The sequence below is a fragment of the Tachyglossus aculeatus genome, chromosome X1 (assembly GCF_015852505.1).
Source record: "Tachyglossus aculeatus isolate mTacAcu1 chromosome X1, mTacAcu1.pri, whole genome shotgun sequence".
Taxonomy (NCBI): Eukaryota; Metazoa; Chordata; class Mammalia; order Monotremata; family Tachyglossidae; genus Tachyglossus; species Tachyglossus aculeatus.
The window spans coordinates 16,678,382-16,692,242 of NC_052101.1; positions in this window are offsets into that span (position 1 = coordinate 16,678,382).

Consider the following 13,861-nt stretch of genomic DNA (forward strand, 5'->3'; position numbering starts at 1 on the left):
CAAGCGCTTTATACAGTGATTTTTTTTTTCTACAAAACGTTCAGAACACGTCACCCTGCTCCTCACATAACTCCAGTGGTTGCCCATCCACCTCTGCAGCAAACAATAGCTCCTCACCATTGCCTTTAAAACACTCAATCACCTTGCCTCCTCCTACCTCACCTCCCTACTTTCCAACTGCAACCCAGCCCACGCACTTTGCTCCTCTAATGCTAATCTTTTCACTGTGCCTCCATCTCACCTATCTCACTGCCGGTCCCTTGCCCGCATCCTGCCCTCCCTCCTCAAATCTGACAGATAATTACCTTTCCAGCCCCCTCCGCCCCCCACCCCTTCAAAACCTTATGGAAGGCACAATTCTTCACTAAGCCCCCACTTTCCTATTCTCCCACTCCCATCAGAGTAAGCCTGACTTTCTTCCCCTCCCAGCCCCTCTTCATTTATGGACAGATCTGTAATTATTTTTATTGTCTGTCTCCTCCCCTCCAGACTTTAAGCTCATTGTGGGTGGAGAATGTGTCTATTTATTGTATTTACCGAGCACTTAGTACAGTACTCTACACGGTAAGTGCTCAAATATGATTGAATGAATTTGTTCTTGAACTCTTCCACACTTTCTAGCTTCTTTCTCACAGGTGTATCTTAGAAAAAGACAATTTTCAAATGAATTTTTAATCACTCCTAGGAGATGGGTAGGGGTGAGTTTTGAGTTCAACTCTTCAGGTACCTTAGTAAAGAAAGAGTTAAGCATTTTGGGAGGACATCAACTTGTTTAGAACACTAGTGTTTTGCGATTTACCCCATGTTTGGGCCATTGACAGGTTTAAAAGAGTTGATGAGAAGAATGGATGTGTAGGATATCCACGTATCTCTATGCAGGGGTGTACACCAGGCAAAATATAGTCAAACCTTGCAGTTTAGCAATGGAGACTACTGCAGAAGACAGACTGGAAATCAGAGGGTGGATTGCTGTCTTCGAGCAGAGGTAGTGTTGCCTAATGAAAAGAGCATTGACCTGGAGGCAGAGGATTTGGGTTCTAATCTCCGCTCTGCCACGTGTTTGCTATGTGACCTTTGATGAGTCACTTCTCTGTGACTCAATTCCCTCACCTATAAAATGGGGATTAAATCCTACTTCCTTCTACTTAATCTGTGAGACCCATGTGGGACAGGAACTGTGTCCAAACCGATTAACTTGCATCTGCTCCAGTGCTTAGAACAGTGTCTGGCACATAGTAAGTGCTTAATGAGTACCATAATTATTATAACTTCAATGATAAATTATAATTTTTATAAATGTTGTGAAGATTGGGATCATAGACTGTCGGACCTTATGTGGAACAAATCAATCAATCATATTTATTTAGCACTTCCTCTGTGCAGATTGCTTGAGAGAGCTCAGTAAAAGAGCTGGTAAACACATTCCCTACCCCAGTCCTTAGAACAGTGTTTGACACACAGTAATAGCGTAACAGATAAAATAAACAATCCTACCGTGCAAAAAAATAGCAAAAAAAGGAGTTTACAGTCCAGCACCTCAAGGATTTGTTCTTACTTGTGTTATCGACAAACATGGTGTACAGTCCAGCACCTCAAGGATTTGTTTTTACTTGTGTTATCGACAAACATGACGGGGTAGGATTTGTTATCGACAAACATGACAGGGTCCCTTTGTGGAACTGTTGTCGACAAACAGGGTTATCATATGGGTTCGTTTAGTCGATGAAGAAACAAGTGACTCTGAGAGAACGAGTCACAGATTAGAGCAGTAGGAAAGTGGCGAGCAGCCCGTCACCCAATGGGGTACGAGTGACTGCAACGTCCGAACCACCGGTGTAAATCGGGGGCAGGATTTGAGAACCCAAGGTGGTGACGCAGATAGGAAAAATGACTCGGAGACATGAGTTCAGATAGAGCAGTAAAGGAGGAAAGTGGCTACCTGCCCGTTCACCTCTCGAGAGAGATACGAGTGACAAGCAGCCCCAATCCCATTCTCACTGTTTCTTTTATTGAGTTAAAGCAACATGGGAGAGGAGCAATTGAGAATTTCAGGACTCCAATTAGGCCCGAGAGGATGTTATAAATTCTCATTGTTCTCTGTTTTTGCTGTCTTATGCAGGATGTTATCTGCCCTATGACCTTGCATTGATAGGTGTTATTGGCCTTGAAGACATCTGTTGCTGAGCCTTGCATAAAATACAAAAAAAGGAGTTGTTCTCTCGGCCTGCACGAAATGGAGGGTTATTGTCAGCATGCACAAAATGGAGTCAGTCATCATCATCATCAATCGTATTTATTGAGCACCTACTGTGTGCAGAGCACTGTACTAAGCGCTTGGGAAGTACAAGTTGGCAACATATAGAGACAGTCCCTACCCAACAGTGGGCTCACAGTCTAAAAGACAGTAATGTCAAGTCCGCCAGTAGACAACACTTGTTAACAATGAGGCAGGGTGTGAGGTGTCCTCAGCCAAAATCCCACATAGGGGGTGAACTTCAGAAGGGCAACTAGTCAGTCAATCATATTTATTAAGCTCTCACCATGTGCAGAGTACTGTGCTGAGCACTTGGGAAAGTACAAAATACGGACATATTCCCTGACCAAAATGTTTAGAGGACGAACTTAGTGTGCGAGTCTTGTAGGACAATGGCAAGTGTATGTGTGTGTGTGTGTGTGTGTGTGTGTGTGTGTGGCCATAACACAACACAGAGCCTGGGCTGAGTGGGGCTACCTGTAGGTCAACAGCTCATCAAAGACAGGCTGGTGTAAGATCAAAAACTGCATTACCTCTTTGCCCTGAATCTTGGAAAATGGAGCTGCCTGTGAGAGGTGAATGCCCTCCCTCCCCACATCCGCCAAGCTAGCTCTCTTCCTCCCTTCAAAGCCCTACTGAGAGCTCACCTCCTCCAGGAGGCCTTCCCAGACTGAGCCCCCTTTTTTCCTCTCCTCGTCCCCATCCCCCTGCCCTACCCACTTCCCCTCCCCACAGCACCTGTATATATATTTGTACAGATGTATTACTCTATTTTACTTGTACATATTTACTATTTATGTTGTTAATGATGTGCGTATAACTTTAATTCTATTTGTTCTGACGATTTTGACACCTGTCTACGTTTTGTTCCGCTGCCTGTCTCCCCCTTCTAGACTGTGAGCCCTTTGTTGGGTAGGGACCGTCTCTATATGTTGCCGACTTGTACTTCCCAAGCTCATAGTACAGTGCTCTGCACACAGTAAGCGCTCAATAAATATGATTGAATGAATGAATGAGTCCCTCCTTGTAGTAATGTAACGGCTCAGTTGTGGCCAGCAGATCCACTGGGGCCCCCCAACAGACAGAATTTGTTCCAAAAGATGAAATGTAGGAGAATAGTGGTGGTGATTGTTGTGATCTAAAGGTGATTTCTGTGTTCCTCCTGGCAAGGCTTGCTTCCCCTGAGAACCGGAGTTGCCTGTATTCCCGGGGACAGTTTTGAGAACTGACGTGGCCCTGAAGGCAACTCTGCACTTTCCAGTTCCAGGTGCACATACCCATCAGACTCCACATGTACCCCTCCCCCACCCCCCAACCTATGAGGAAAAAAAAATCGTTTCCCACTGTCTGCACAAATTGCAAGGGCTCTTGTGGTTACAAAAATAAATATTCCTGCTTCGTTCCTGAAACTAGTTTAAAAGTCTTTAAAACCCAGTTCCCTGGGACAACTGAGAACTTAGAGAGGATGAAGAAAGGCAGTTCTGGTTGAAGCATTAGCTTCCCATGAAATTTCACTGGCAAACCTTCAGTGCAATATTCCAGCGTGGCCTTGTGGAAATAGAAAGGTCCTGGGAGTCAGAGGACCTGGATTTTTAACCCTGACTATGCCATTTGCCTGTTGTATGATTTTGGGCAAGTCACTTGTCTTCTCTGTGCCTGTTGTATGATTTTGTCTTCTCTGTGCCTCCATTACCTCATATGCTAAATGGGCATTTGGATTGTGAGCCCCATGTGGGGCATGGCCTGTGTCCAACCTAATTATCTTGTATCTACCCCAATGCTCAGTACAGTGCCTGGCACATAGTAAACGCTCAACAAATGCCATACAAAATTGATCAAACAGTATTTGTTCAGCATGACTACTTGAGTTCCTCTCTAGTTACTTACCATGTTCCATGAGAAGCAGCATGGTCTTAGTGGTTAGAGCACAGTCCCGGGAGTTAGAAGGTTATGGGTTCTAATCCCAGCTCTGCCACTTATCTGCTGTGTGACCATGGGCAAGTCACTTCACTTTTCTATGCCTCAGTTACCTCATCTGTAAAATGGGGTTTAAGACTGTGAGCCCCATGTGGGACCAGGGATTGTGTCCAACTTGATTTGCTTGAAGTCACCACAGCATTTAGTACAGTGCCTGGCACATAATAAGCACTTGACAGATGCCATTATGATTATTATTATCTGATGCCTCAGCAGCAGTTTGGCTCAGTGGAAAAAGCATGGGCTTTGGGGTCAGAGGTCATGGGTTCAAATCCCAGCTCCACCAAATGTCTCCTGTGTGACTTTGGGCAAGTCACTTCACTTCTCTGTGCCTCAGTTCCCTCATCTGTAAAATGGGGATTAAGACTGTGAGCCCCCAGTGGGACAACCTGATCACTTTACAACCTCCCCAGCACTTAGAACAGCGCTTTGCACATAGTAACCACTTAATAAATGCTAGTAGTAGTAGTAGTAGATGATCCTGGTAGCTTTCCCACTAACCTAACTCTCCTTAGGTAGAACTGGCTCAATATCTTTTTGTAATATCCTCCACCGCCGCCCCCGCCCCGCTTCTGCACCAGAAAGTGGGATTGAGGGGCAGACTTTGTTTCCATCAATCAACTGGGCTTGAAACATTATTCTATAGAAGAGTGATACATTCCCTACCCTCATGGGGTCTACAATCTTATAGATTGGCTGTCCTAGACTGAAAGCTCCTTGTGGGGTGGGAGCATGCCTACTAACTCTGTTAAATTGTATTCTCCCAAATGCTCTTCACACAACCATTCAATAAGTACCATCCATTAGTTGTCCTGAGAGCTCCGAGGGTCACAGCCCTTTGGGTGCTAGGACCAGAAAGGGGAGCAAAGAGACCCAGCTGGGATCTTTCTTACCCTAGTTGAAGGGTAAAAATGTTGGTGACCTTTCTTCTTGCTTCACTCTACTCACCCCAGTCCTTGCTGACCCAGAAGTGGTGCCTTACCCCTTTTTTCCTGGGGCTTCATTGACCTCTTCCTCAGTATCTGGGCTGTATGAGTGTCTGAGTTTATCTAGTAAGGGAGCCAGTGGATAGTCAATCAATTATATTTATTGAGCATTTTCTGTATGCAGAACACTGTACTAAGCACTTGGGAGAATACAATATAACAACAAAAAAGACACATTCCCTGCCTGCAACGAGCTTATAGTCTAGTAGTGATGGCATCTTTGCCCTAGCACTGACTTTAATCAATCAATCAATCGTATTTATTGAGCGCTTACTATGTGCAGAGCACTGTACTAAGCGCTTGGGAAGTACAAATTGGCATCACATAGAGACAGTCCCTACCCGATAGTGGGCTCACAGTCTAAAAGGGGGAGACAGAGAACAGAACCAAACATACCAACAAAATAAAATAAGTAGGATAGAAATGTACAAGTAAAATAAATAAATAAATAAATAAACAGAGTAATAAATATGTACAACCATATATACATATATACAGGTGCTGTGGGGAGGGGAAGGCGGTAAGGCGGGGGGATGGAGAGGGGGACGAGGGGGAGAGGAAAGAAGGGGCTCAATCTGGGAAGGCCTCCTGGAGGAGGTGAGCTCTCAGCAGGGCCTTGAAGGGAGGAAGAGAGCTAGCTTGGCGGATGGGCAGAGGGAGGGCATTCCAGGCCCGGGGGATGACGTGGGCCGGGGGTCGATGGCGGGACAGGCGAGAGCGAGGTACAGTGAGGAGATTAGTGGTGGAGGAGCGGAGGGTGCGGGCTGGGCAGTAGAAGGAGAGAAGGGAGGTGAGGTAGGAGGGGGCGAGGTGATGGAGAGCCTTGAAGCCCAGGGTGAGGAGTTTCTGCCTGATGCGCAGATTGATCGGTAGCCATTGGAGGTTTTTGAGGAGGGGAGTGATATGTCCAGAGCGTTTCTGGACAAAGATAATCCGGGCAGCAGCATGAAGTATGGATTGAAGTGGAGAGAGACACGAGGATGGGAGATCAGAGAGAAGGCTAGTGCAGTAGTCCAGACGGGATAGGATGAGAGCTTGAATTAGCAGGGTAGCGGTTTGGATGGAGAGGAAAGGGCGGATCTTGGCAATGTTGCAGAGCTGAGACCGGCAGGTTTTGGTGACGGCTTGGATGTGAGGCGTGAATGAGAGAGCGGAGTCGAGGATGACACCAAGACTTTAAGCCTAGTCCTGGTTGGTGTTCAATCAATCGTATTTATTGAGTGCTTTGCTATGTGCTGAGCACTGTACTAAGACCTGGAAGAATACAATATAACAGAGTTGGTAGACATGTTCCCTGCCCACAGTGAGCTTACAGTTTAGAGGGGCCTCATATGGGTTGCCAGAACATCTTGTCCAGAGCTCCCTCCCTGGCCGTCCACACCCAGTCTATCAGAATGCTTGCTGTCTGTCTTAGAAAGAACTCCAGACATATTTTGATAGGCTTTATACAAGAGAAGCAGCATGGCTCAGTGGAAGGAGCATGGGCTTTGGAGTCAGAGGTCATGGGTTCAAATTCCGCTCCACCAATTGTCAGCTGTGTCACTTCAGTCAAGTCACTTAACTTCTCTGTGCCTCAGTTACCTCATCTGTAAAATGGGGATTAAAACTGTGAGCCCCCCCATAGGACCATCTGATCACCTTGTGACCTCCCCAGCACTTAGAGCAGTGCTTTGCACATAGTAAGCACTTAATAAATGACATTATTATTATTATTATTAGTAGTATGCATCTGCCGCCCATTCTCAAGGTGATGCTAGTGACTAATTTGATCCATATATGCAACTGGTTTGCACAGGCCTACTTGCAGATGCGCTCTGCTCCCTGCCACAGGGATGTCTGCATCTGATGCCGTTTAAAATCTGCCTTTTGGTCTTCTGATGCTCATGCAAACTCTGGTGAAGCAAAGCAGTGTTCTTATAGCTGCAAGACAGACTGATCATTTGCTATATGTTGCCAGCTTGTACTTCCCAAGTGCTTAGTACAGTGCTCTGCACAGAGTAAGCACTCAATACATTTGAATGAATGAATGCTATCTCCTAGCAGTTCACTATTATACTACGTTGTTTAGAAGTAGGTTCTCCTGAAAGAATCCTTTCTTCTCCACTGGCATGAGATTAATTTCAATTCCCCATCTGGCAGATATTGGACTATTTGCCTCTTTACAATCCACTGGGTAGGGAACGTGTCTACCAACTCTGTTGGGTGGTATTCTCCCAAGTGCTTAATGCAGTGCTTTGCACACAGTAAGCATTTAATAAATATCATTGATTCACTGGATCTCTGTGTTTTAGGGAACTCTCGAAGATGTTAGTATCTTCTTGAGTATTTGAGCCAGGATGCTACTACAGGAGTTCAGATAAAATTTTAGATTACTCTCCCTGTAGGTTGTCAAATGATTCTAGGCAAGAATGACTGTTAAAGTGACAACCATCAGAGTTTGCTTTAAAGGTTGATATCAAGTAGATATCAATTAGGATGTAACCATTTATAAGTAGGAAACAAGTGAAAGAAATGGGATGCTTTAATACTGAAGAGGTAGCATATATCAAAAGCTAAAAAGTCTTCTGGGTTCTGCCGCTTTAGTGATTTACCCTTTTCTGCCTTTCAGGTTTCAGCTTAGAATTGAGGCTATATGGATAGGACAGGTTGTTGAAATAGAACAGATCCATAATAGAATATATCAAACAAATAGTTGTGTTCAGCAGTGTTAGGGCAGGGCAACACGCAGCTGTTAGTGTAAATATACCACTGTTCTAATCAATATAGAAGGAAAGTGAAGATTGGAGAACTAGGACTGCATTTCAGACATGAGGGTGAGTATCCCCTTCTAAATTGTGAGCCCGTTGTTGGGTAGGGACCGTCTCTATATATTGCCAACTTGTAGTTCCCAAGTGCTCAGTACAGTGCTCTGCACACAGTAAGCACTCAATAAATATGACTGAGTGAATAAATGAATCCCAGACATCAACAAATACAATTGATACGATACGATTGATGATCAACTGTAAGCTGATTTGAGTTTCCCGAGCAGGAGAGGCATTTATAGAGCAAGCTACTGACACCTGTGGTTAATTGCTGTAAATAATGTGATAAGAACAGATCACAACTTCACTGCAGATACAGCTCTGATTATATCTCAATTGCAAATCGGAATTTTTCCATTAAGCTTCTCTCCACTGAGAGGGCAAAATGAGTCGTCTTGTGAACAATTAGAACTGGCACCAAATGTTCTTTTAGCAAATATTGGCAGGGGTAAGTATTTTTACAAGTATCGGATTTCGAAAGGCCATTTTTATACTTGCCAGGATTGGCTTAAGTGAAAATAAATTGACTTCAGACCACAATCCTCCTTCCAATGTACCATCCACCTTATGAACATTTTCCCCTTAAGTAAAAATAAAGGTAAATTTGACTTGACCATCTTTATCATTACTCTACCATCGTCTTCTGGAAGAATATTAGCCCTTTAACTTCCACCTTGTTGTGTGCCTGGTAAGACTAAAAATCTAGCACAAATTTAAACATAATATTTCCCCTATCTATAATTGATTTTAATATCTGTCTTCCCCTATAGATTGTAAGTTCTTTGTGCACAGGGATTATATCTACCAACTCTTTTGTATTGGACTTTCCCAAGTGCTTCGTGCAGTGTTCTGCACACAGTGAATACTATTGCTTCATCAGCACCACTTAATAATAATAATAATAATGATGATGGCATTTGGTTAAGTGCTTACTATGTGATAAGCACTGTTCTAAGCACTGGGAAAGGTACAAGGTGATCAGGTTGTCCCACAGGGCGCTCACAGTCTTAATCACTATTTTACAGGTGAGGTTACTGAGGTGCAGAGAAGTTGTGACTTGCCCAAAGTCTCACAGCTCACAATTGGCAGAGCTGGGATTTGAGCCCATGACCTCTGACTCCAAAGCCCGGGCTCTTTCCACTGAGCCACGCTGCTTCTCTTACTGACTACTGTACGCAGAGCAGTGAACTAGAGGCTTGGGAATGTAACACTTGGAGTTAAAGAGATGGCCCATGCCCACAGGAAGATTATAATTTAAGCTATGATTACTATAAGGGTAAGAACAGAGATGTAAATGATTTAAAAAGCAAGGAAATACTTATCAAATATAAGTAACACATCGCTGTCTTACAGTGTAGTTTTGCATACTCATAATAATAATAATGGCATTTATTAAGCACTTACTATGTGCAAAGCACTGCTCTAAGCGCTGGGGGGTACAAGGTAATCAGGTTGTCCCACAGGGGGCTCACAGACTTCATCCCCATTTTACAGATGAGGGAACTGAGGCCCAGGGAAGTGAAGTGACTTGCCCAAAGTCATGCAGCTGACAATTGACAGAGCCAGGATTTGAACCCATGACCTCTGACTCCAAAGCCCGGGCTTTTTCCATGAGCCATGCTGCTTCCCCTAGACCCTTCATAGACCCTGGGTTGAAGGGAACTCTTATACTACTCCTGTAGACTGTAGGTTCCTTAGGGGCATGGATCATGACTACCAACTCCATTGTATTATACTTTCCCAAGCACTTGATAAATAAATAGCATTGATCATTTGATTGATCACACATCAAGCACACAACCCTTTCTTCCAACATCATGCCATACTGTATTCAGAAAGGTGTGGGCATTTGAGGAACATTCCTAAATTCTGCCATCAGGTTAAGGTCAAAATGCAGCCTGAAAACACATACTAAGGCAGAACAGAATACGTTACTCTTTATTTTAGTTTGTGTCTCCCTGTGTAGACAGTAAGCTCCTTGTGGGCAGGGGATGTGTCTATCAACTCTGTTGTATTGGACTCTTCCAAGTGCTTAGTACAATGCTCTGTGCATAGCAAGTGCTCAATAACTACCATTGATTGAATTCTAGGGTGGTGAATGGGATGATCAGAAAGTTGGGAGATTATTCAGGAAGTTTCATTTGGAAGAAGGGGGTTTTGGGGGGTATTTGAAGATGAGGAGGGTTGTGGTTTGGTAGATTTGATTAAAGAGGGAGTGAAAGGGCAAAGGGAGTGATTAGACTGTAGGAAATAAGAGGACCTGATTTGTGATTCCTCCACTCAAGGCCAACATCCCTGATGAGGGAACTGAGGCCCAGAGAAGTTAAGTGACTTGCCCACAGTCACACAGCTGACATGTGGCAGAATCGGGATTCGAATCCATGATCTTTGACTCCTCAGCCCGGGCTTTTTTCATTGATCCACGCTGCTTCTCAATAGACACTGAGTACATATATTTAGTTTTACATTTCTGAAAAAGCAGCATGGCTCAGTGGGAAGAGCACAGGCTTGGGACTCAGGTCGTGGGTTCTAATCCTCGATCCGCCACTTGTCCGCTGTGTGACTTTAAGCAAGTCACTTCACTTCTCTGTGCCTCAGTTACCTCATCTGTAAAATGGGAGTTAAGACTGTGAGCTCCACTTGGGACAACCTGATAAACTTGTATCTACCCTAGCGCTTAGAACAGTGCTTGGCACATAGTAGGCGCTTAACAAATACCATCATTATTATTATTACTGTTGTTATTTGGAGGCCTTCCCAGACTGAGCCCCCTCCTTCCTCTCCCCCTTGTCCCCCTCTCCATCCCCCTGTCTTACCTCCTTCCCTTCCCCACAGCACCTGTATATATGTATATATGTTTGTACATATTTATTACTCTATTTATTTTACTTGTACATATCTATTCTATTTATTTTATTTTGTTAATATGTTTGGTTTTGTTCTCTGTCTCCCCTTTCCAGACTGTGAGCCCACTGTTGGGTAGGGACTGTCTCTATATGTTGCCAACTTGTACTTCCCAAGTGCTTAGTACAGTGCTCTGCACACAGTAAGCGCTCAATAAATTTGATTGATTGATTGATTGATTGATTGGTGAATACTTTGCCCTGTAATGCCTGAGTAGGTTGCCTCTACTTAGGGCTAAGCTAAGAATAGTTGCTGGCCAGTTTTTAGGGACAAGCTGCCCATTTGGGATCAAGGAAAAAAGGCCACTGAAAATTCAATCAGTTGTATTTATTGAGTGCTTTCTGTGTACAGAGCACTATACTAAGTGCTTGGGAGAGTACAGTCCAACAGTTGGTAGACACATCCCTGCTCTTAATGAGCTTATACTGTTGTTCCTTGGGGATCGCTAAACTCAAATCAGTTAAGCTTGTGTAGGAGGATGACACAGAGGTTTGAAGAGATTCCTAAGTGAGGATCATGTAGGTAAATGCACTGGATTTCCGTGAGACATTCTTTCCCAAGGTCAGCACAAACTCACAACTGATGGCTTAACTGATGGTTGATGGAGGATTCTAATCCTCGAGCCAAGACTGATTTAACACTGGGGATTCTAGGGCTGGAGCCCAGATGCACTGAAAACCTCCACAGTATATATCCCCACATCTGCCTCCACCAAAAGCCACCCTCAAGATGACTGATTGGAGCTTTCCCTCAACCCTCCCCATAGCTCTGGTCTGTTGCAGCCTTGCCCAAACTGGCTCAGAAGATCTCTGCTTAGCTTCAGTATATGGGGAAATGAAAGGGGGGTTTATAGGATTTCCCTCTGCTCCCCTTCCACTTCCCCTAAATCAATTTCTGGGAGGGATTTACTTCAGGAGGACTCTCACCAGGTGCATTTTGACAGAGTCCCCGTGTTGGCAGAACAGTCTTAAAAGCCCTGTTAGTGATGCTAGTGGGAGCAATACCGCCATTCAAGTGAGCCATCAGTACCTGATGGACTTGGGGAGTGTGAGGGAGAGCTAGCTTAGGAGAGGCTAGTGAGATTCAACATGGTATAATCACTTCACATATCACATAGGCACTTCACAAAACCCACCAAACCCAGTAGGCCTGGACCAATGGGGTGATTAACATAGCCCTGTCTGGAGGAAGACACCATTTTAGATTAAAAACTTCCTTCGATTTCATCAAACCTGTTTTGGAACAGTGAAGGAGAGTGAGGGTGCCTAGGGTTATCTAAATTGAACCTTGACTAGGATTCTGTGGGGAAGGAAATTCATTCATTCAATCATATTTATTGAGCACTTACTGTGTGCAGAGCACTGTACTAAGCACTTGGGAAGTACAAGTTGGCAACATATAGAGACGGTCCCTACCCAACAACGGGCTCACAGTCTAGAAGGAAATGAGGAATTGATTCATGTTCATATTGAATATGGACAGTTTGAATTATGGCTTATGTTCATGTGTGGAGTGGGCTTTAGAGGAGTCGTTAGTTTCAGATGCGGGACCCACTATAGGAGGGAGGTAGGGAAGGAGGAGAGAGGAGGAGGAGGACTGAACTTGCCTGGTAGTAACCAGGTTGTCTTATCCTCTAGATGGTAAGCTTGTTGTGGGCAGAGAACATGTCCAACAATTCTGTTGTATTCTCCCAAGTGCTTAGTATGGTGCTCTACATACAGTAGGCACTCAATAATTACCACTGATATTAAATAACTGAGTCCTGGAGTTTGGAGGAATGCTGCCAATCCCCCTTCAAAACCTTACTGAAGGCACATTTCCTCCAAGAAGTCTTCCCTGACTGTACTCCTTTCTTCTCTCCCACTCTCTTCTGCATCACCCTGACTTGCTCCCTTTGTTTTTCCCCCATCCCGGTCTCTACCACTTATGTACATATTCAAAATTGTTTTATTTATATTGTCTATATTCCCCCTCTCCCTCCAAGACTAAGCTTGTGGGCAGGGAATGTGTCTGTTTATTCTTGTATTGTACTCTCCCAAGTACTTAGTACAATGTTCTGCACATAGTAAGCACTCAATAAATATAAATGAATTGAATGATTTGGGGAATCAGGGTATAGTCATCATGTGCGTTTGGAAGTGGGATGAATATTTTCTGTTCATTCTGTTGTTGGTACTTGGCATTAGGAAGTACATTGTCAGGTTAGTACTAACTTCTGGAGACTCCAGAGACTTTTCTATGATGTAAAAGCATCTCATACATCCCCTGCCCCCTAATCTAATCCCACACATACTTGTGAATGCCAGGCAAGGTCTTTGTGATTTCTTATTCATTCAATTGTATTTATTGAGGACTTACTGTGTGCAGAGCACTGTACTAAGAACTTGGAAAGTACAATTCAACAATAAAGAGAGCCAATGAATATCCATCTCCAATGGGCTAACTGGGACTTATCTGTATTATGCCTCCCAGGAATGTATGAGTTAAGTTTCCTCATTCAAGCTGAGGTGAACATCCAGCTCTTAGAATAGTGCTTGGAACATAGTATGCGCTTAACAAATACCACCATTATTATTATTAATTCTAGATGACAGCAGTTTTAGGACTGGCCCCCACAGAGCACTGTGCAATCTGTCTTTCCCCTCTCTGATCCTGACTTTCCAGGTAGATGAATGGAGCAGCTGTCTGAAAGTATGAGCATCACTCCCCAGACAGAGCGAGGGGTCCTTAGCTCCTAAAGGGAGATGATTTATTTGCCACTTTAGGTAGTCAATTGTGGACAGAAAGCCCAGCTTTGGGTAGAGGTAAAGGGTATCTTGTGTGGGAGGAAAGCCAGGAAGCCTGAATAAGTCCTACCGGTTCTATCTAACCTTGCAATGGATTTGTGTATTCAATGGTGTGTGTGTGGCAATGGGGGATGGGGAATGTGAGCATAG